Source organism: Pongo pygmaeus, chromosome 18 (genome assembly GCF_028885625.2).
Source record: "Pongo pygmaeus isolate AG05252 chromosome 18, NHGRI_mPonPyg2-v2.0_pri, whole genome shotgun sequence".
NCBI classification, from domain to species: domain Eukaryota; kingdom Metazoa; phylum Chordata; class Mammalia; order Primates; family Hominidae; genus Pongo; species Pongo pygmaeus.
In genome coordinates, this window is record NC_072391.2 from 85691220 (window position 1) to 85711493 (window position 20274).

The 20274-nt window shown below is 58.9% G+C and overlaps 1 protein-coding gene across 1 annotated transcript in view; it reads left to right on the forward strand.

Moving 5' to 3' along the window:
- The first annotated feature begins 937 nt into the window (after positions 1-937).
- ZNF469 (zinc finger protein 469) overlaps positions 938-20274 on the forward strand; it is a 57552-nt gene continuing 38215 nt past the window's right edge. The window contains exon 1 of the mRNA XM_063654188.1: positions 938-1204. The gene's annotated coding sequence lies outside the window, so the exon portion shown is untranslated. The remainder of the gene's footprint in view (positions 1205-20274) is intronic.

Consider the following 20274-nt stretch of genomic DNA (forward strand, 5'->3'; position numbering starts at 1 on the left):
CACCCTATTTCTTAGAAGTCCACCAAGTTCATGACTTGGGATCCTCTGAAGTGGGGGAGGGCGATCCATCCCCAGATGCTGCCCGTAACGCTGCACCCCTGCCCTTGGAGGAGGCCCACACGCCCCTGTCTGGGACAGCCAGGGACAGGCACGTACTGGGCCAGGGGGCTCTGCCTGTGTGGCAGAGCCCAAGGCCATCTCCGCCGTGTGGCCTTGGGCAGGTTCCTTGACTTCTCCAGGCCTTGGTTTCCTTGGCTGTGAATGGAGATGTTGGACAAATGACCGGTAAGGGCCTCTCCCTCTCTAGGGGCCTGGATGGCTCCTAGCGCCCCACGAGCAATGCTGCAGAACTCACGGGCCAGTCTGGGGCAGTCCCAGGGCTGGACAAGGGACCCAGAGTGGAGACACGAAGGTCTGGGGGCAATGTTAGCTCCCGCCTATGAGAAAGCGTGCCATGGGGACCTCCTTATGGTGCCTTCGAGGGCCAACTTGAGCCACTCAAACTGAACTTGCCCAGGCAGGTGCCAGGTGCCAGTTGGGACATCCCCCACCTCCCAGACAGAAGCAAAGGGGCAAGCGTGTCATGTGTGGGCACCTGGGGGCTGGAGCGCAGGCCAGGGATGGAGATAGAGCAGCCGCTGGAAGCCACACGGGTTGAATTATGGCAGACGTGTTTTTAAGTTGTGCTAAATCTAGCGTTTCCATCTGAGCAGCAAGGCCTGCCAGTCTGGGGTGGGCTGGCCGGGGAGTGTGAAGAGGGGGTTCAGGGAGCAATGCCTCAGGGCCCCCCATCGCCGGGGTGGGTCCCATGAAACAAACACCTAGGAAAAGCGGCGCTAAAAATAGCTGGGGGGAGGGTGCGGGGGCGGCGGAGTCTGTAACCTAAGCCGCCCCAGCCTCCGGGGGGCAGACCCCGCGGCCGCCGGCCGGCGTCCGGCCTTCCCAGCACCCGGCCCAGGGCTGGAGCTGGCTGCAGGGCTGGCCCGCGGCGACCTGGGCAGGGTGGCGGCTGCTCCCTCTCCTCCCACCCCGCCCCGAGGCGCAGCGCGCGGCAGAGCGGCTCGGTGCCCGGCGGGCGGGCGGCCCGGGCGGGCCTGCGGTCGGGATGAGGACGGCGCCTACGCTGCAGAGCGCTGGGGCGGCGCGGGCCGGGAGCTCGTTGGCGGCGGCAGGCGTGGCGGGCGGAGCGGGCCTTGGAGCGGAGGTGAGTGCGGATGCGCCGCCCAGGCGCGCGCGGTGCCTGGGGACCCCGGGCTGGAACGCGGGGCGGGGGTGTCACCGGGCTGCGCTGGGGTCTCCGGCCCGGCTCCCGCTCCTGCGCCCTCGGGGGCCGCTCCCCGGCGGGGCCGGACCCTCCCAGCGGTCGCGGCGCCCGGCCCGGCTCCCCCGACCTCCTCCTCCCGGGCCCGGACGCGCGGGGCAGCGAGCGCTGGGGCCCGGCGGGGGCCGCAGCCTTGCCCGGAGCGAAGCGTTGGCAGCGCGGTGTCCGGCTCCGTGGGCAGTTTGGGAAGCTCCCGGGCAACGTACTGGCGAGGGCCGCGGAGCGGGGGGCTCGGGGAGCGGGGCCTCCGGGTGGGGCTGCGGGGAGCGGGGCCCGGGCCGCCCCATTCATCGCGGATCGGAGCCGGGGGTGCCCCAGCCGTGCCGCCGCCTCCTCCAGGCCGCCCCCCCGGGCGTGCTGGCCCCGCGGCGCTCCGAGAGCGGCATAGGCTTGCGAGTCGGCGGTGTCAGCGCCCCGGACGGGGGTGGGAGCTTTGGAGCCCACCCTGGGGGAGACCACGCCGTACCCCCGCCCAGCCCCGCGCACCCCCGGAGGCTTTTGCAGAGCCGGGAAGTTGGCTGGACGTCTAGACCCGTGGGGACGCGGCGCCCCGCGTGGCGGCGGCCGGAAGGGAAGGCCAATGGGGCTCGGGGGACTCCCGTGGCCACCCAGTCCTTGTCCCTGCACCCTGGGCCGAGGGCAGAGGGACAGGTCCACGGCGGGGGCGGGGGGGCAGCGAAGGCTGTGGGGCAGCTCAGCTGCCAAGTCCGCTCCTGCGGTGGAGGCGGTTAACTGCTTCATCCCCAGCCGTGAGCCGTACTGGGCATAGGGAGTGTGCCACGTGTTATCACGTTTAATCCTTACGTCCTGAGATCCGTGTAAACCCAAGTCTTAGATGAAGAAACTGATGGTCAGAGTGGGCTGATGCTGGGAAGTGAGCACAGCACGCGGTAGTGTCGTTGACAGCCCCTGCCCATTCTGCCAAGAGCAAGTCTAGTTCCCTTCTGCCGGTCGGGTGGACAAAGGTGTCTTGAGGCCCTCTCAGTGCCCAGCCTGTCCTAGGTGCCCCCAGCACAGCCCACAGCCCTGCATTCCTGAAAATAAACAAAATAAACAGGTAAATGCCTAGACAGCGTCGGGCGTGAGGGCTGAGCAGGGAGCTCAGAAGCTGGGGCGGAGCTGCAGTTTTAGGAAGGGCAGCTAGGCACCCTCGGAGGAGGTGGCCTGGGAGACGTGCCTTCCATGCCATGCACCTGGCAGGTCCCAGACCACAGGACAGAGCTCACCGGGAGCTGATCATTCCGCCCTGCAAATAGAAAAGAGGAAGAGGGTATCTGAGGCAAAGAGGAAGGCCAGGGCCTTCTCAGAGAGAACCCAGGGGCCCTGCAGAGTCTCAGCTTGGGAAGCACAGGTGAAGGGTGTGCGGCTGTAATGCCCGGAGGCTGGCAGCCCTGGGCAGTGTGCAAACCAGGAAGTCCCAGGATTTCAGGGTCAAGGGAAATTTTGGGGTCATGAACTTCAACCCCCTCATCAGTGCTTCGGTCTCCACCAGACCCTGCCTCCAGGTTACTGACTCTGCTTGAATACCCCCAGTGACGGGGAACTCACTCCCCATCACAGCAGCCTGTTCCAGCCATTCCTGCAGTCCTACCAGCTGGAATGCACTGGTCCATCATCCTGGGGCGGCAGGCAGCACATCAGCTGAGCTCTTACACATGGCTGACTTTGGATAATTTTAATAGAGATGGTCTCCCCCTGTATGCCTAATCTCTTCAGGTCATTTCTGACTTGACATTCCAGGTCAGGCCCCATCCTGCCACCTTCCCCTGGGAGAAATTCAGTGGGTTTCTGCCCTTTCCTCGTGTTTGCTGAACGGAAGTAAACCTGAACACCAGGGTGGCCTGGAAGCAGAGATGCCCTCCCCTCCTTTCTCCTGGATTCTTGCCACCACCTATAGTGCCCTAGATATCAGGCCATGGTGGACTCATCTGGAGCCCAGATGCTTTCAAGACAAGCCCCCTACCCTCCCTTCTGGTTCTGACTCCTACTAAGAATTCGGTTACCAGCTGGGGGTGGTGGCTGTGTAATCCTTACACTTTGGGAGGCTGAGACGGGTGGATCACTTGAGCCCAGGAGTTTGAGGCCAGCCTGGGCAACATAGCGAGACCCCATCTCTACTAAAAAAAAAAATTAAAGTAAGTTAGCCAGGCATGGTAGTGTGCACCTGTACTCTCAGCTACTAGGGAGGCTGAGGGGAAAGGATTGTTTAAACCCAGGAGTTCGAGGCTGCAGTGAATGATGCTCATGCCACTGCATTCCAGCCTGGTTGATAGAGTGAGACTCTGTTTCAAAAAAAAATAATAATAATAATAATTATAATTATGTTACCCCTGCCTGCCTCCTTGTCCAAACATGGGGCTGATGATGTGGGGAATGCCTGTGTAGTAGTTAAGAGTCCAGGCTCTGGAAACAGCTGCTAGGGGCTGTGTGGCCTTGGGTGAGTGACCAAACCCCTCTGGGACTTTATTTCTCATCAGAAAAATGGGGAGCCCTCACAAGGGTCCGTGGGACGGGCTGGTGTGTGGAGCACCCTGGCACAGGCCTGGCACACCGCAAGTACTTGGTAGGTACTAGCTGCTGTGGTTGCAGCCCATGGGTTTCAGGAGACTCCATGGGACCTGTGGAGAGGGTTCTGAGGACAAGAAAGACCTGAGTGGTGCAAGGTGCCAGCTAAAAGCCCAGATGGAGGCCGCCATAGGGAGCAGTGACGCCGGTGAGGCACATGCGGCCCGGTCCTGTGGACTCCGCCTTCCCCATCTTCCCAGCGCCTTCCCCATCTTCCCTCCTGGCCGGCCAGCCCACCCTTGCTTTGGTTCATTCTAGACTTGCAGGGTGGGGAGGAGACCTGGGAGAGTGTGACCAGCCCGTCCTCCTGCTCACTGTGGGCGGTGGCCATGCTCGGGTCCTGCATTCCAGGCCACAGTCCAGCCCTGTTCTAACTCCCTGACAAGGTTCCTCATGGGTCCACCTCAGGATGTGTGCTCTCTCTTCCCGCCTCCTGCCTGGGACCCCACCGTCCTGCCCCATCTCCACCAGCGACTGCCTGCCCTGCTCCCCTAGACATCACCCCCACCCTCGTGGGAACACCCCTCCTCTCCCTGCTGCCCTCACCCATCCTTGGTGTCCCATCTACCCTGCAAGGCCATCCCCCTTGACGAAGGGACCCTATTCAGGCCAGTTCCCTTCTCCCCGGGCTCAGCAGGCGCTGGCTAGTGACTCAGAGGGTCTTGTCACATCCAGGGCCCTCTAGTGATTCCTTTCCAGACACAGCTCCATCCACCTACCTAGAGAGACCAGCCGCTCCCAGGTTAAGGCTATCTCCAAGTGGTTTTAAGCTCCCAGGCCTCTCAACTGACCCCCATGAGCCAGCCTCATTCTCTGATGGAGCTGACCTGCTACCTGCTAGGGGCTGGACGGAGCATAGTAGAAGGCAGGGGGTGGTTCCGTGAGGATGGGGCTCTGTGAGGTGGCCTTGAAGTTGCTCAGGGCCTGTTTCTTTGGCCGCTCCCTCCCCGTGCTCATCATTTGCCGACAGGCATGGTGGGGGAGGTAGACGCTGTCCTCAGGGACTGGCTGCAATCTTATACTTCGGAGCTAAGGACTTCCATTTCCCTGGGTAGAAGGGAAGATGGGCCAGTACAGTTGAGCAGGTTGTTCACTGCACATGGGCACCCAGTGCATACTGTTTGTCGGGCTTCCCCAACCTCCAAGACTGTATCCACCCAGGGGAGCGCCTTGTGCTAGACACCCAGAGACCCGCGGCAGCCCTGGGTCAGGTGTGGACTGCCATCCACACCCCTGAGGACCTTCCATGCAACCCCATCCTGCGTGGCTGCGGAAGCTGCCCCCAACGGCCAAAGGGTTGCGGCCTTGGCCCTCCTCAGGTGCTATCGGCCGTCCAGCCCCCTCATTCCTGTGAGTCCACGTCACTCCCGGTTCTCCCCCCTTGGTCTGGGTTCACCAGGCCGGCTTCAGGGCGGGGTGGGAGCGGCGGGCAGGACCCACCCCCGGGTGCCGGGGGACTCGGGCCGCTGTCAGCACAGCCTTCAGATGTTCTTCAAAGCATGCCCCACCCCCTTGGCTGCTTGCGGTTGCTGGTCCCGAGTCCAGAGGACCAGAAAGTGAGACCAGCGACAACACTGGGGGTGGCTTGGGGGCTGTGACCCGGTGTCAAACGGTAGGCTTCCTGCTCAGTACTCACCCCAGCCCTGCCAGGAGTGAAGTGGTCTCTGAGAATCACACTGTTGTTGAAAGGGAACTGGCCTTGGGGAGGAGAATTCCAAATATAAGCTGTTTTTGACCCAGCGAGGAGAGCCCGCAGGCCAGGCTGAGAAGGCTCAGCGTGTCTGGGGAACGCTGGGTGCTCACCTGGCCCACCCTGGTATGGTGGACCTGGGGCTCCCGCCACCCCGTCCCCCCGTCCCCCCAACACCCAGCTCTTGAAGCAAGAGGAGCTCTGCCCCCTGCCATGGAGGAACTGGGAGCAAAGGGCCCATCTCCTCCCCAGCCCTTGCTCCTCCAATCAGGGTGGGTGGCCCCTCAAGTGGAAAGAACACAGGTTCGGGGGCCTTAGAGCTCTGGAGCCAAGCTTCACCCAGCCCTCCCAGCCACACCGCCAGGACAGGGCAGCCACAGCTCCCAGCCTCGGTTTGCATTACCAAGTGGGGTGCACAGCACCTGGAGTCTCTTTACAACCCCAGAGTGGCTGCAGAGGGGCTCCCCGGAGAGGGGAGCGGCCGAGCAGGAGCGAGGGTGTGGATAGGCACGTGAGTGGAGGGATGAGTGAGCAGTGAGTGTGAACTCAGCAGCCCCGGCCGATGGAGCTGTACCCAGGGCTGCTCCTAACCCTCCCCACCCTCAACCCCCCCTGGCCGGCGGGCCAGAGCCAGAGGCAGGATGGGGGACATTCTGTCCCCTGGCCGCCTGCTAACAGCGCCTGTCCTGTCTCTGGGCTGTTCGCAGGGCCAGCATCCCAGCCAGCGGCCACACAGAGTCCACATTCATGAGCAGCCATCGAGCCTTTCCTACCGGCCGGGCACGGCAGCCGCCTGCAGAATGTGACCGTTGGGAGCGTCCCTGAGCGGGGTTTTCCGCATTCCTCCAGGGCTGCTGGGCCAAGGTGGTTGTGTGTAAACAGAGCCTGCGTCTCCAGGCCTGGACGTGGCCAGCCGGGCACTGCCCACTGGGAGGCTACAGAATGGAGCTTCTCTGCATTCCGGGCAGGGTCAGGAATGTGACTTGCTAAGATCCCAGCCAGAGGGGGCGTGGGAGCCAGGATACCCGGGTCTCCATACTGGAGGAGGCCGCCCCATCTGTAGAAGCTGGGGAGCCAGGTGCCAGGGCCATCCTCTGTGCCTTACTTACACCAGCCCTTCGCTGTAGGAACCTTTTCTATAGATACAGTGATAAAGCTCTCGAGTCACATAACCGCTCTTCTACGGTGTGCGCTTCAGCGGCTTTCAGGATATTCACAAGGTTGTACAAACATCACCACCATCTAGTTCTGGAACGTTTTTATCACCCCAAAAAAAACCCTGTGCCCATGAAGAAGTCACTCCCTATTCCCCTCTCCCAGCCCTCAGCAGCCGCTCCTTCCTGTCTGTCGATTTGCGCGTTCTGGACACTTCGAGTACGTGGTTCCTACGCCCCGCTCTTTTGTGACTGGCTCTGTCACTCAGCGTCACATCTTTAGGGCCCATCTATGCCGTGGCGGGCGGGAGTCGGCGCTTCCTTCGTCTTTGCGGCTGAGTGCTGTTCTGCCACGTGGACGGAGCACGTTTTGTGCACGCACCCCTCCTCCGTTGGACGCCTGGCTTGTCTCCCCTGTCTGGCTGTTGTGAGTCGAGCTGCCGTGAGCATTTGTGTACCGCTTCTGCGTGGGCACCCGTTTTCATCTCTCCTGGGCAGGTTCCTGGGGGTGGAAGGTGCTTCGTCCCGTGGCCACCCTGGCCTTACAAGGAGCTGCCCCAGTTTCCCACCGTTCCGCTCCCGCCACTGTGTTCTGTTCCATTCAGCACCACCCCGACTCTGTGGATGAGGCAACCAGGCCAGGGGAGGGTGAGGCGTTGGCTCAGGACCACACGACAGGGAATGGGGCCAGGATTCAAACTCTGCCCTGAGTAGGGAAATCAAGGCAAGGGAGTGAGTGGCTGGGGACCCCAAGGCCGTGTCTTTGAACGACAGTGCAGTCCCCCAGGAGGCTCCCCCGCTGTGCCTCCCTGGCCCCCTGAGGACAGCACAGCCCTCGCCTCCTGAGCACTTACCTGTCCACTCTCCACTCTCCACACGCAGGGCCAGGTGCTTCCTCGCAGGGAGCCTGGTGAAGCCCCGAGTGAGGCCGGGCCGGCCTGGGGAGGGCCCCGCTGCACTGCCAGAGATGACGCTGTTCGTCCTTGCACAGCCTCCTCCCAAGGGACCCACAGCTTTTTTCTGGGGTGTCTATGTGTCCAGGAGAAAGAAATAATCAGACTTTCAGGGGCCACTAGACACTGGCTCCGAACTGACACTGACTCCGGGAAACCCAGGACATCCCTGTGCTCTCCAGGCAGAGGGGCTCACGGAGGTCAGGTAGTCACAGGGTTCGGCTCAGGCCTGTCTCACAGTGGGCCCAGCAGGTCCTGGGATCTGTCCTGTGGCACCTTCCCCAGTTCTGGATGCACATGCGAGTAGGGGCACCCACCAACTGGCAGGGGCCCCATGGCTCCAACCCCACTGAGGTCAGTGCAACCTGTCCAGAGCCCACCCAGTGGGGAGCAGTCAGAGGAGTTGGGGGAGGCAGGCCGGACTGCGTAAACCCACGTGGGGTCCATGAGCACTGTGTGTCTTCTCCAACCAAACAGGAGGCGGCCGCTCTGCCTGGGAACCCCCAGTGCTCCTCCTGACCCAAGTCTCACTTGGACACAACCTCCAGGGGGCCTCAGTTTCCCCTTCCTAGGCAAGCTGACTTTTCCTGCGCTGTCAGTTACTCTCAGCTGGAGGAAACAGGAAGCAGGGACGGCCACAGTGCTAACATTCGGATGCCGCCGGGCACTGCTCCCAAGCAGCCCCTCCAGAGGGCAGAATCCAGCAGGTAGACTAGGGAGACAGGCCAGCGTGTGAGGATCCCACAGAGGTTCCCTGGGGGAAGGCGTCTCTGAGCTGGGTGGGTTTTGAACAGTGACTGGGAGTTCTCCAAGCATGCCAGATGGGAGAGGGCATCCCCAGCAAAGGAAGCAGCATAGGCAAAGGCACAGAGACACATTCCTCTTGGAAGAACTTAAACCTCTGGCAACTCATGGTCAGCAGTTCTGAAAGACCTGACCCAGGCAGCCGCCCGCACCACAGGCCCGGGTGAATGGCCCGCGTCATCCTCTCCAAATCAGGCTGCTGTCCTGGCGATGGGACCAGCTCCGGCTGCTGTCCGCCCATGTCATGCAGTCGCAGTTGGGAGGTGTGCTGTAGAATCCCACTGTGCCAGCTGCTACCCGGGAGACTGTGGGCAAGTCCCCCGCAGCGTCAGTTTCCCCACCTGCACAGTGGAGGGATAAGATGTGGAGAGCACCCCAATAGTGCTGAGGTGGCACAGGGCACCATGTGCAGGGTCTGGGTGCCAGCACCCCGTGGAGAATGGAAGGAGCCGGGCAGCACACAGGGCTGGGATTTGAAGCTGCCACCTCTTGCTTGGCAGAAGGGACAGAGCTGGGACAGTTGCTCCATGTGACTGCGCTTGACTGGCTGCATTCCCCAGGTCCCAGCATCCACAGGCTCAAGTCTGATCCTGGGCAAAGCCCTGGAGAACAGCGAATTCAGGGCCATTGTCTTGGACAGACTGTAAGGGTTCGCTGTCTCTGCCACCCAAGGCAAGGGGTGTCCCTCTCTGGCTTTGGTGTCCTCTTCATCAAGTGGAGGGCTGAGTGGTCCCCAGAGGCACAGGCCCAATGCCTCGGGATCGGGAGCCTCTGACCTGTGCAGGTGGGAAGCCTCCTGGGACAGGTGGGGCTGGGGGACAGGAGGCGGCGGGGAGCGGTGCGGTCTGTGGCCCACGGCGAGCACCCGACACATCTTCAGGAGATGCGAGGGGACAGACTTATGGCGGCCACATCTCATCGGCTTTCAAGAGAAGCCTAACTGAACTTTTCTGTAACATATCTTGGCTGGAAATTTTTATGAGCATTTTGAACCCTGTGCAGGCAGGCTGGGTTTGCAGCCTGTGGGTCAGAGCTCACCGATAGAAATAGCTAGAAAAATTTAGTATAATATGATATACAACATAATGTAACAAAGTATAATATAATCTAAAGATATGATGTATGACAACCTGTCATATAATATATAACATGATACAGTATCATATTATGATGCAGATACATTATATCATATAACGTGATACAATATCTTATGCAGGCTACAAACTCAAGCTACACAAGTGATTTTGTAACCACATTTAAAAATATGTAAAGAAACAGATGAAGTTAATTGTGTTGTGTCTACAAAGTATCCTCATTCCACCACGTGACTGATACAAAGATCAGTGAGTTCACATTCTCCTTGCTGCGCTCTCATGAAGTCACCTGCGTTCTGCATTTGTACCATGTCTTGATTCTGGCCAGCGACATGTAGACGCTCCGTGGCCACGTGTGCCCGCAGCTGCTGCACGAGCAGCTCAGCCCTGCACCCAGGGTCTCTGAGTGCCCTTGTACCTTGCAATCCTGATGCCAAACGCCTAGCATAGGTGCCTCCTCTCCAGCCCAGCCTTCTCACACCTGACTACCTTCTCTGTTTTCTCCGGGAAGCCACACCCGACTTTTCTGTCCATCACGGACCTCTTTCGTCTCTAAGAGTTAGTTCCTTAAAATAGGGTTGGTGGGCCTGGATCAGACCCCCTCGGGGGCTGGTTAAACCACACATTCCCAGCTGAATGGAAATCACTGGGGCAGGGTCTGGGGTCTGCATCTAAGGCTGCTCTGGTGATTTTTACCTATGTTGAGCTTTGAGACCCTTGTAAAGCCTCATCTCTTTGTCCCTAGATGCTATATTTCAGGCACCTGGATGGCAGCTGCTGTCCCCAGACACCCCACTTCCTTGCTCACCACCAGACCATTTTGCTCTTGCTATTCATCTCCACCTGGAACTCTTGGAAGACTCCTATTCATCCTTCAAAACCCAACTCCAACATCGCCCTGCCTTTCCTCTGAGAAGGTCTCCCTTCCCCGGCAGGTTCCCCCCCCGACCTCCCTTGCTCCTTGTAGATCTGTGGTTTGCGTGCTGATCCTGAGTCCCTTCCCAGGCAGGTTCCCTCCCCGACCTCTCTTGCTCCTTGTAGATCTGTGGTTTGCATGCTGGTCCTGAGTCCCAAGTCCCTGAAGCACTGACACCTGCTGAGGGTCGTGACTGTCACCAGCTCTCTGAGTCCCAGAGTCTACCAGGTCCTGGCACAGAGAGGCCTCAGAGCGTGGATGTGGGATAAATCCAGGCGTGTGTGGGTGGGTTGGTCTCTGCAATCTCAGTAAACATCTGGCCGCAGGGCCTGGCAGGAAGCTGACCTCGTGGGTACCACGCGGCTGGCAGCTGTGGCCGGTCTATAAATACATTCTAAACGCGGACCAGCCCGTGTGCATTCCTGCCTCGCCCGCCCTGGAGTGCCCTCCCAGCGGAAGAAAGGCCGCCAGCGGCCCTCCATGCCCGGCCAAGCGGTCACTCCCGGTCAGTGGGAGCATGCCCACAGCAGGGTCAGCCCAGGGCCCGCGGCATCCGATTGTTAGCTGAGCGCTCAGAGCCTGCCTGGAGCTGGGAGCCGCATTTAGCTCTGGGAAAGGCTGTCCACACCAGCAGCCTGCTTTGCTTGGATGTCTGGGCTGTGTTTATGCCGGACCGGTGCCTGGGGAATAATTAGAGTCTCTAGAGGGCACCCAGGGGGGCCTGCCGTAGGCAGGAAGTGCCTGGGACCCAAAGCCGTGCTGTGCCCTGTGGCCCAGGGTGGGCAGAGCCCAGGAGCTCATCGAGGAAAGAGCGGGAGTGGGTTCGCCCCAGTGCCGAGCTGCCCGGGCAGGAGGAGGGGCTCGGGTGGGGGTCAGCCCTGGAGCTGTGGGCTTTGTCAAGGTATTTCACACCCTCAGCCCCAGTTTCCCCAACTGTTCCCTGGTATCACAAGTCCTGCCTCCAGGACACAGGTGACAACCAGCAAGGCTGGCAATTGGTCTGAAAGCCAGAGGCCAGGGCCAGTGTGCGACGGCCATCACGGTTCCAACCGCAAGTGGGGCAGACGCTGCCTCACCAGTCTCCGGCCAGCAGCTTTGAGGGCATGTGTCCAGGAGACGTCATTGGGGACCCCAAAGGGCGAGCCGTGCTGGGGCCTCAGGAAGGAGGGGCTCATGCTACACCTGCGCTGTCCGAGAGGAGTGGGGTTTGACACGACTACACCTGCGCTGCCTGAGAGGAGCGGGGTTTGACATATCTACACCTGCGCTGCCTGAGAGGAGCGGGGTTTGACACGTCTACACATGCGCTGTCCAAGAGGGGCAGGGTTTGACACGTCTACACATGCGCTGTCCGAGAGGGGCGGGGTTTGACACGTCTACACATGCGCTGTCCAAGAGGGGCGGGGTTTGACACGTCTACACCTGCGCTGTCCAAGAGGGGCGGGGTTTGACACGTCTACACCTGCGCTGTCGAAGAGGGTTGGGGTTTGACACATCTACACCTGCGCTGTCCAGGAGGAGCGGGGTTTGACACGACTACACCTGCGCTGCCTGAGAGGCGCAGGGTTTGACACGACTACACCTGCGCTGTCCAAGAGGAGCGGGGTTTGACACGTCTACACCTGCGCTGTCCAAGAGGAGCGGGGTTTGACACGTCTACACCTGCGCTGCCTGAGAGGAACAGGGTTTGACACATCTACACCTGCGCTGTCCGGGAGGAGCGGGGTTTGACACGTCTACACCTGCGCTGTCCGGGAGGAGCGGGGTTTGACACGTCTACACCTACGCTGTCCGGGAGGAGCGGGGTTTGACACGTCTACACCTACGCTGTCCGGGAGGAGCGGGGTTTGACACGTCTACACCTGCGCTGTCCGGGAGGAGCGGGGTTTGACACGTCTACACCTACGCTGTCCGGGAGGAGCGGGGTTTGACACGTCTACACCTACGCTGTCCGGGAGGAGCGGGGTTTGACACGTCTACACCTACGCTGTCCGGGAGGAGCGGGGTTTGACACGTCTACACCTGCGCTGTCCGGGAGGAGCGGGGTTTGACACGTCTACACCTGTGCTGTCCAAGAGGGGTGGGGTTTGAGCCACACTCAAGTTTCAGGTGCTCAGTGGCTTCAGATGAGAAAAGAGGTGAAATGAACTTTAATGATACCTTTCATTTAGCCCAGCATAACCACAGTAGTTTCACGTTAACATGTGGTCTGGATTTTTAAAAATTATCCGTGAAGCATTTCGCGTTCTCTTGGACTCAGTCTTTGAAGGTGCCTCCCGGTCGTATCGTGAGCACAAGAGGTGCCCGTGGCCAGGTGCCCTGAAGGACAGGCCTGTGGGGTGTGAGGTGGGGCTGACACTCCCGGCCCCTCCCCAGGTCAGGCCTGGCGTCTCCTCTGCCACCTGATGAGCTTGTCAAATGCTGGGGGTACCTTGTCATTTTTTTGGCCCTGAAGGCCAGGAGACATCAGGTGTTCAGAGAGTGAAAGATGCAGTGCCTGAGGGAACAGGGGGCTCAGGGCCTCTCAGAGCGTGACAACAGCATGTGGAGTCCCCTGGACACGTCAGAGCCCTGTCACCGTGGCTTTCGTGTGGTCCTTCTGTCATGGTCCCCGAGATACCTGGGCCCACCACTGGGCACGCACCCAATCCTCTTTACCAACCTATACTCACCCCCATCCCTCCCTGCTGTCCGGGACAACTTTACTGTGCCTTGGCCCCAACAACAGCTTTGCCTGCATCAGCCTTTCCGCTCTGGGGTCTGGGCTTTGCTGCCATGTCTTGGCCAGTACAGCCTCAGGTTGGCTCAGCTGAGTGCCCTCCGCCACAAGGAGTGAATCAGCCCCAGGGATACTTCTACTTTGAGGTGACCTCTGTAGGCAGAACTTCAGAAAGTTGAAGCCGGGAGGAACTTTCTCTTATGGCCATGGACAGCCCGCCAGGGAGCTCTGTAGGTAGGTGGGTATGTGGATGGATGGGTGGATGGATGGATGGGTGGATGGATGGGTGGAAGGATGGATGGATGGATGGGTGGGTGGATAGGTGGGTGGATGGATTGATGGGTTGGGTGGGTGGGTGGGTGGATGGATGGATGGATGGATGGATGGATGGATGGGATGGATGGATGGGTGGGTGGATAGGTGGGTGGATGGATGGATGGATGGGTGGATGGATGGATGGATGGATGGATGGTTGGATGGGTGGATGGATGGGTGGATGGCTGGATGGGTAGGTAGGTAGATAGAAAGATACACACATATATACAGATATTATTGTGTGTATACCTGTGTAACATTGTATGTTACACGTATTATATAAATAATATATAATTGTATATATGTACAAATATAAATTATATAACTGATATGTTATTGGTTTTGGGTGTGCCACTCTTGAGTATGACATACTAGGCGCCATGCTCTGACCTGCCCAGGTTCGTTGGTGTCAGGGATCCTCATGGAAGCCCTCTGGGTAGATAACATTATAATGTTATAATTCCCACCTGAGGCTCAGAGAATAAATGCCTCACTCAGGGCTGTGTGACCAGCAAGGAGAAGGGATTCAAACCTGAAGGCAGAAGCTCTAGAGTCTGATCTTCACTCTACGCTGGGCCATTCCACAGCCAGTAAGAGCTGCCACCATGCGGGGTGCACATGGCACAGGATGTTGACACGCATCAGGCCACATGTCTGTCCTGGATGGATCAAAAGCCCATGCTGTGTTCAGACAGGCCCCATGCCCGTCTTCTGCACCTGTCCCGAGGGTCCTGACCCTGGGCCACCCCAGGTGAACTCTGGAGTCATCCCCACTGCAGGTGACGCCCTCCCGGCCATGTGCTCAGGCTTCCCACAGGCAGCAGAGTTTAGGTCTGCGGGTGGACCCGGGACCATCTGTCGTGTATCAGCTCCACGTCCCTTCTCCCCGTAATCCCACTCTCAGTGTGACGATCAAGCTGTGTTTTTCAGGTGCTTGTACTTTGGGTCTGTCGAGTGCGAGTGACAGAAACACAACTCATAGAACACAATAAAGAATTTCTTGGCTTGTGAGACTGAAAGGTCCATGGAATGATGGACTTCGGGCAAAGCTAAATCCGGGTTCTCAGACAGGGCCGGCAGGTATCTGCCTGTCTTCATCTCCTGGCTCTGCTTTTCTGCACGTCAGCTCCAAACTCAAGAGACCCTCCTGCATGGAAGCCAGGCAGAGACCCTCCGACATGGAGACCAAGCAGAGACCCTCCTTCATGGAGGCCATGAAGACCCTCCGACATGGAGACCAAGCAGAGACCCTCCTGCATGGAGGCCAGGCGGAGACCCTCCGACGTGGAGACCAAGCAGAGAACCTCCTGCAGGGAGACCAAGCAGAGAACCTCCTGCAGGGAGGCCAGGCGGAGACCCCCCCTAAAGGGAGGCCAGATGGAGACCCTCCTGAAGGGAGGCTGGAAGGAGACCCTCCTGCAGGGAGGCTAAGTGGCCCCCAGGGCCCAGGCCTCCGTCCAACCAGCACAGCAAAAGTACCTCTTCCTATGAGTTCCAGCAAAGGACCCAGGGAAGCCCCTCATTGGCAGACCTGGTGCCCACCCTCAAGCGATCACTGCCCTGGGATGGATGTGGTGCCCTGGCTTGTGAGACTGGGCCATGCACCCACCCTGGGACCTGGGACAGGGTCAGCCCCACTCGGGGCTTGTGGCCTGGGAGTGCCTTTCCTTCATCATCTCCCTCCTGCCACGCAGGTCTGCCTGCCCTCATCCCAGCTAAGAAGACTGCTGGGGAAGGTCGGCTAAAGGAGATCGATGGAGCTGGCAAATTTCAGGATTCTCAGGGGGTTAAAGGGCAAGGTCGTGTATCTCAGTGTTAGCAGTCTTTGCCCCACCATGTAAATCCAAATCTGAATATTTATAAGGTATATATGTATGTAGTATATGTATATATGTGCGATGGATGGATGGATGGATATAAATAAGAGATAGATAGATAGATAGATAGATAGATAGATACATAGATACATAGATACATAGATACATAGATAGATGGATGTGATAGAGACACATAGATGTATACGTGAGGAAAGAGAGAGAGAGAGATTCTCCTCTGTAAGATCTCTTCTTCTGGTCATTGGAACGAAGGTGTCAGTGCCGGAGAATGTTGGAAATCCCCTCCCTGGACGGCCTCTGACTCCCTGCATCTCAGACACTTCGGAGACTGTGCCTGGGAGTGAGAGGCGAGGTCAAGAGAGGAACTCAGCTTTTGCTTCATGACCTGTCATCAAGCCACTTGTGTCAGGGGCCTGGCTCTCAGGTCCAGGGTCAGAGCCGGGCACAGAGATGGTGTAGGTCCTCCTCAGCCCGGCAGGGCCAGGCCTCCGTTAGCCTCTGGACAGGGCCAGGTCAGAGAAAGCAAAACAAAGCCCCAGAAAGTGCTGGAGGAGGTGACCTCTCCACAACCCGATGAGCCTCCGATCCCTGCCCCCTGCTGTGGTGTCAGAAGTCCTGGCTGCGATGTGCAGCTCTTTAGAGTGGCAGGTGGGGCTGTGCTCCCTCCACCACCCTCCTCACTACTGGTCCTGTGTTCAGGCCACACACGCAAGACACCACAAGCCACGGACAAAGGGAAATGAAGGGCCACGTGAACCACAGATGAAGGGCCACGTGAGCCACGGATGGAGGGCCACGTGAGCCACATATGAAGGCACATATGAGCCACGGACTAAGGGGGGTGTGAGCCGCAGATGAGGGGACACGTGAGCCACGGGTGAAAAGGGCATGTGAGCCACAGATGAAGGGAACACGTGAGTCCCAGAGGAAGGGACACATGGGCCAGCAGGATGGACTTGGACTTGGATCCTTTGCAGCAGCCCAGGGCATCTGGGCTGGGATTCGTGACCAAAGGTCAGGGCAGATCTGAGGAAAGTGTCGCTTTCATGGGTCAGAGACAAAGCAAAGGATGACAGTCACTTGTCTGCACTCACTGTGACCTGCACCGCCTCATTTCATCCCCACAGCAAACCACCACCCAACCCCCCCAGGATCTATGTTTAACCTCGTTTAACAGATAAGAAAACACAGCATAGAGACGTTAACCACTCTCAACTGCTGCGTAACAAGCAGCCCCACTGCGGAGGTTCACACGGCAATGGTTTCCCCTGGTCCGAGAGTCTGAGGTTGGTGCTTCTGCAGGTCTCACCTGGCCGCTCAGGAGCTGCATGTGGCTGGCAGTTTGGCAGGCAGCCCACTGGGTCCAAGAGGCTCTGCGTGTTTGCCTGGCGGTCGTCTGAGGCTGGGCCTGGGCCCCTCGCTCCCCTCTGTTCCCTCATGTGATGGCCAAGTCTCCAGACTCACGTGACATCTGCCGCATCCCAATGATCAAGCAAGTCCGGGGCCAGCCAGGTTCTGGGGACAAGGATACACTCCACGTCTGGATGGGACACAATGCAGAGACTGGGACCACATTCAATTACTTGCCCAGAGTCACGGCTACAAGATGACAGTGTTGGAATTTAAACTGGGCCTGTGGGCCCACAGGTCACGCAGGCAGATGCCCATGGGCCAGGCAGGAGGGGGCTGCGTGAGAAGCCCGGCTGTGGGTGGCAGGGGCAGACAGAGCCACCCTCATGGGAGGGCCAGGCTGAAGCAGGGACAACCTTGTCACAAGAGCCAGAAATGAGTATCTGTGGTGCCTCCCAGCTGCTCAAAATCACCTAAAACCAAACATTTTCAATAGCAGAACACGCTTGCTGTGGCCAGGCATGAGCTGAGGCCCCACATATGTGAGCTGCCCCCAGCCTCACTCCTACAGCCTGAGCCAGCTGTGCGCCCCTCTCTGCTCTGGATGGAGCTCCCAGTCCTTCCTTCTCACCCAACGCCCAATCTCACAGGAGTGCACAGGAGGCGTGGAGCCTGGGACAGCAGCCAGGATGGCAGCCCCTCTGCCAGGTGCTCCTCCACAGGGCTCTACCCAGGGCTGGGGCCACCTCAGGAGAAGCAGATCCCTAGAGAGGCAGACACCAGGAGCTCTGGGATCCCACGCGGGTCACTCCACCTCCCTGGGCCTGGACTCCTCATTGGGAAAATGGGAGCCACCATCGTGCCTGCCTCACAGGGTGAGTGAGGGCCGGCTGAAGCGTGGCAGGGACGTGGGGTGAAGGGAGGCGGTGTCCAGGCCAGCCGTTCATCAGCAGCAACTGCCATCATGCCATCACTGGGGAGGCACAGAGCCGACGGCCTTCATGGCAGGTGAGGATGGGCACCCAGCAAGGAGGCTGGCATCTGGATCAGCAGGCCTGAGTTCGAGCTCCGGTTCTGCCCTAGCTCACACGGGACCCCTTCTGCCCTCCTTGGAGCCTCAGCGTCCTGTGGTCCCACCCACTGAAAGCCCAGCAAAATGTGCCCAGGCCTGGCAGCTTGAAGCCCTGCTGCAAAATTGGCCTGCCAGGACAATGGTTCCATCTTCCAGATGGGGAGACTGAGGCCCTGCCGGCTCACACCTGTCAGAGCTCCTGCTGCTGCTCCCAGGAGCTGGCCAGACCAGGAAGGAGCACAATCCCAGAGCTGCTGTGGGTCTTGGAAGCAGCTTGCTCATCCCTGCTTTCCGGAACCTCTAAGCCAGGCAAGCCCAAAGGCCTTCCTGGGGCCAGGGACCCAACTGCTCCACATCAGTCCCTCCTCTCAGCTGTGAAAACAGAGCAGCAGCAACAGCTGGACTCAGAGCCAGCTCTGTCCCCACAGCCATGGGTCAGCAGGTGGTCAGCAGTGCAAGGCCCCATTCCAGAGGCTGAGGGCAAGCTGGGATGGCACCCAAGGTCAGCCTGTGGGTCAGCCAACAGTCTGTCTCTGGGAAGGTCACCCCACCTCTGGATAAAATGGGCAGAATCTCTTCAGATCGTGTTCACGGGATCACCTGGGAGCATCTTCAGTAACCCCAGGACAGTGGTTACCACCACTAGGGACTAAGCAGAGGGCCAGGGGGTGGCCGGGGGCAGGAGATGGAGGGGCCCAGAAACAGTCCTGCTGAACAACAGGCCAGGGGTTGCTTCTGCAGACTGGAGGGGGGTGGAAGGGTATCCACTGCAGGAAAAAGAAGAGGCCATTGTCCCCCACCAAGCCTGACTCCCTCCACCCCAGCCCCTCCCTGACCGTGGTTCACGGAGCCCTTGGACACTCAGTAGTCTCACGCAGAAAAGTGCGTTCAGACCCCGGAAGACTGGGTACAGTTTCTCTTTCCCATGGGACCCAGAGATGACCAAGAGTGAATGCAAGAGAGGGGCAGCTTATCTCTTCTCCCAGCATGGGGGCATGCAGAGCAGTAGAAGACAGTGCCACGGGGACCATGCTGTCCAGCCTAACAATGTCAGGGCCTCTCTGGTTGAGGCAGGGCAGTGGGGGACAGTACGGCTGTGGCTTACTCCAGGACGCCACAGCACCTTCAGCCCTGCAGTAAGCCAAGGGCTAGAATAGAGTACTTGCAGGCCCAAGACCCAGATTCTAGTCCTGATGATGGACAGATGGATAGAGGGAAGAATGGATGGATAGGTGGGTGGGCAGATGGATGGATGGATGGATGCTGGGGTGGGTGGATGGGTGAGTGGATGGATGGATGGATGGATGGATGGTGGATGGATGGATACATGGGTGGATGAATAGGTGGATGGATAGATGGGCGAGTGGATGGGTGGGTGGATGGATGGATGGATGGATGAGTGGATGGATGGTGGATAGATGGATGGATGGATGGTAGATGGATGGGTGGATGGATGGATGGTGGATGGATGGATACATGGGTGGATGAATAGGTGGATGGATAGATGGGCGAGTGGTTGGGTGGATGGGTGGATGGATGGATGGATGAGTGGATGGATGGTGGATAGATGGATGGATGGATGGTAGATGGATGGGTGGATGGATGGATGGTGGATGGATGGATACACGGGTGGATGAATAGGTGGATGGATAGATGGGCAAGTGGATGGGTGGATGGATGGATGGATGGATGGATGGATGGATGGATGGATGGATGAGTGGATGGATGGTGGATGGATGGATGGATGGATGGTAGATGGATGGGTAGATGGATGGATGGTGGATGGATGGATACATGGGGTGGATGAATAGGTGGATGGATAGATGGGCGAGTGGGTGGGTGGATGGATGGATGGACGGATGGATGGATGGATGGATGGATGCATGGGTGGATGGATGGTGGATGGATGGATACATGGGTGGATGAATAGGTAGATGGATGGATAGATGGGTGAGTGGATGGATGGATACATGGGTGGATGGGTAGATGGACAGGTGAGTGCATGGATGGATGGATGGACAGATGATAGATGAATGGGTGGGTGGATGGATGGATACATGAGTGGATGGGTAGATGGATGGATGAGTGCATGGATGGATGGATGGAGAGATGGTGGATGGATGGGTGGGTGAATGGATGGATGGAAGGGGGAGTAAGTGGGTGGCAGATGCTGGATGGTGACTGCAGTCTGCCAGGCATTGTGCCAGGCACCAGAAACACAGTGGTGACCCTGTCCTACTGTACCCTCTCCTTCAGGAGTGTCTCATCTAGTGCAGGAAGCAGATTCACCCAGGTAAACAGGTGGATCAAGAACTGGACCCCAGTTATGCTAAGGATGCTGAGTGCTGGGGGCAGCACCATGGCTGGACCATGAAGGCACGGGAGTGCAGTGGGAGGGAGGATGGTGAGGAGGCAGTCTGGGGGCACCAGCATAGGGAGAGGATGCTACATGGGCCATGTTGTGTTTGAAGGTCCCTGTGGAGAGG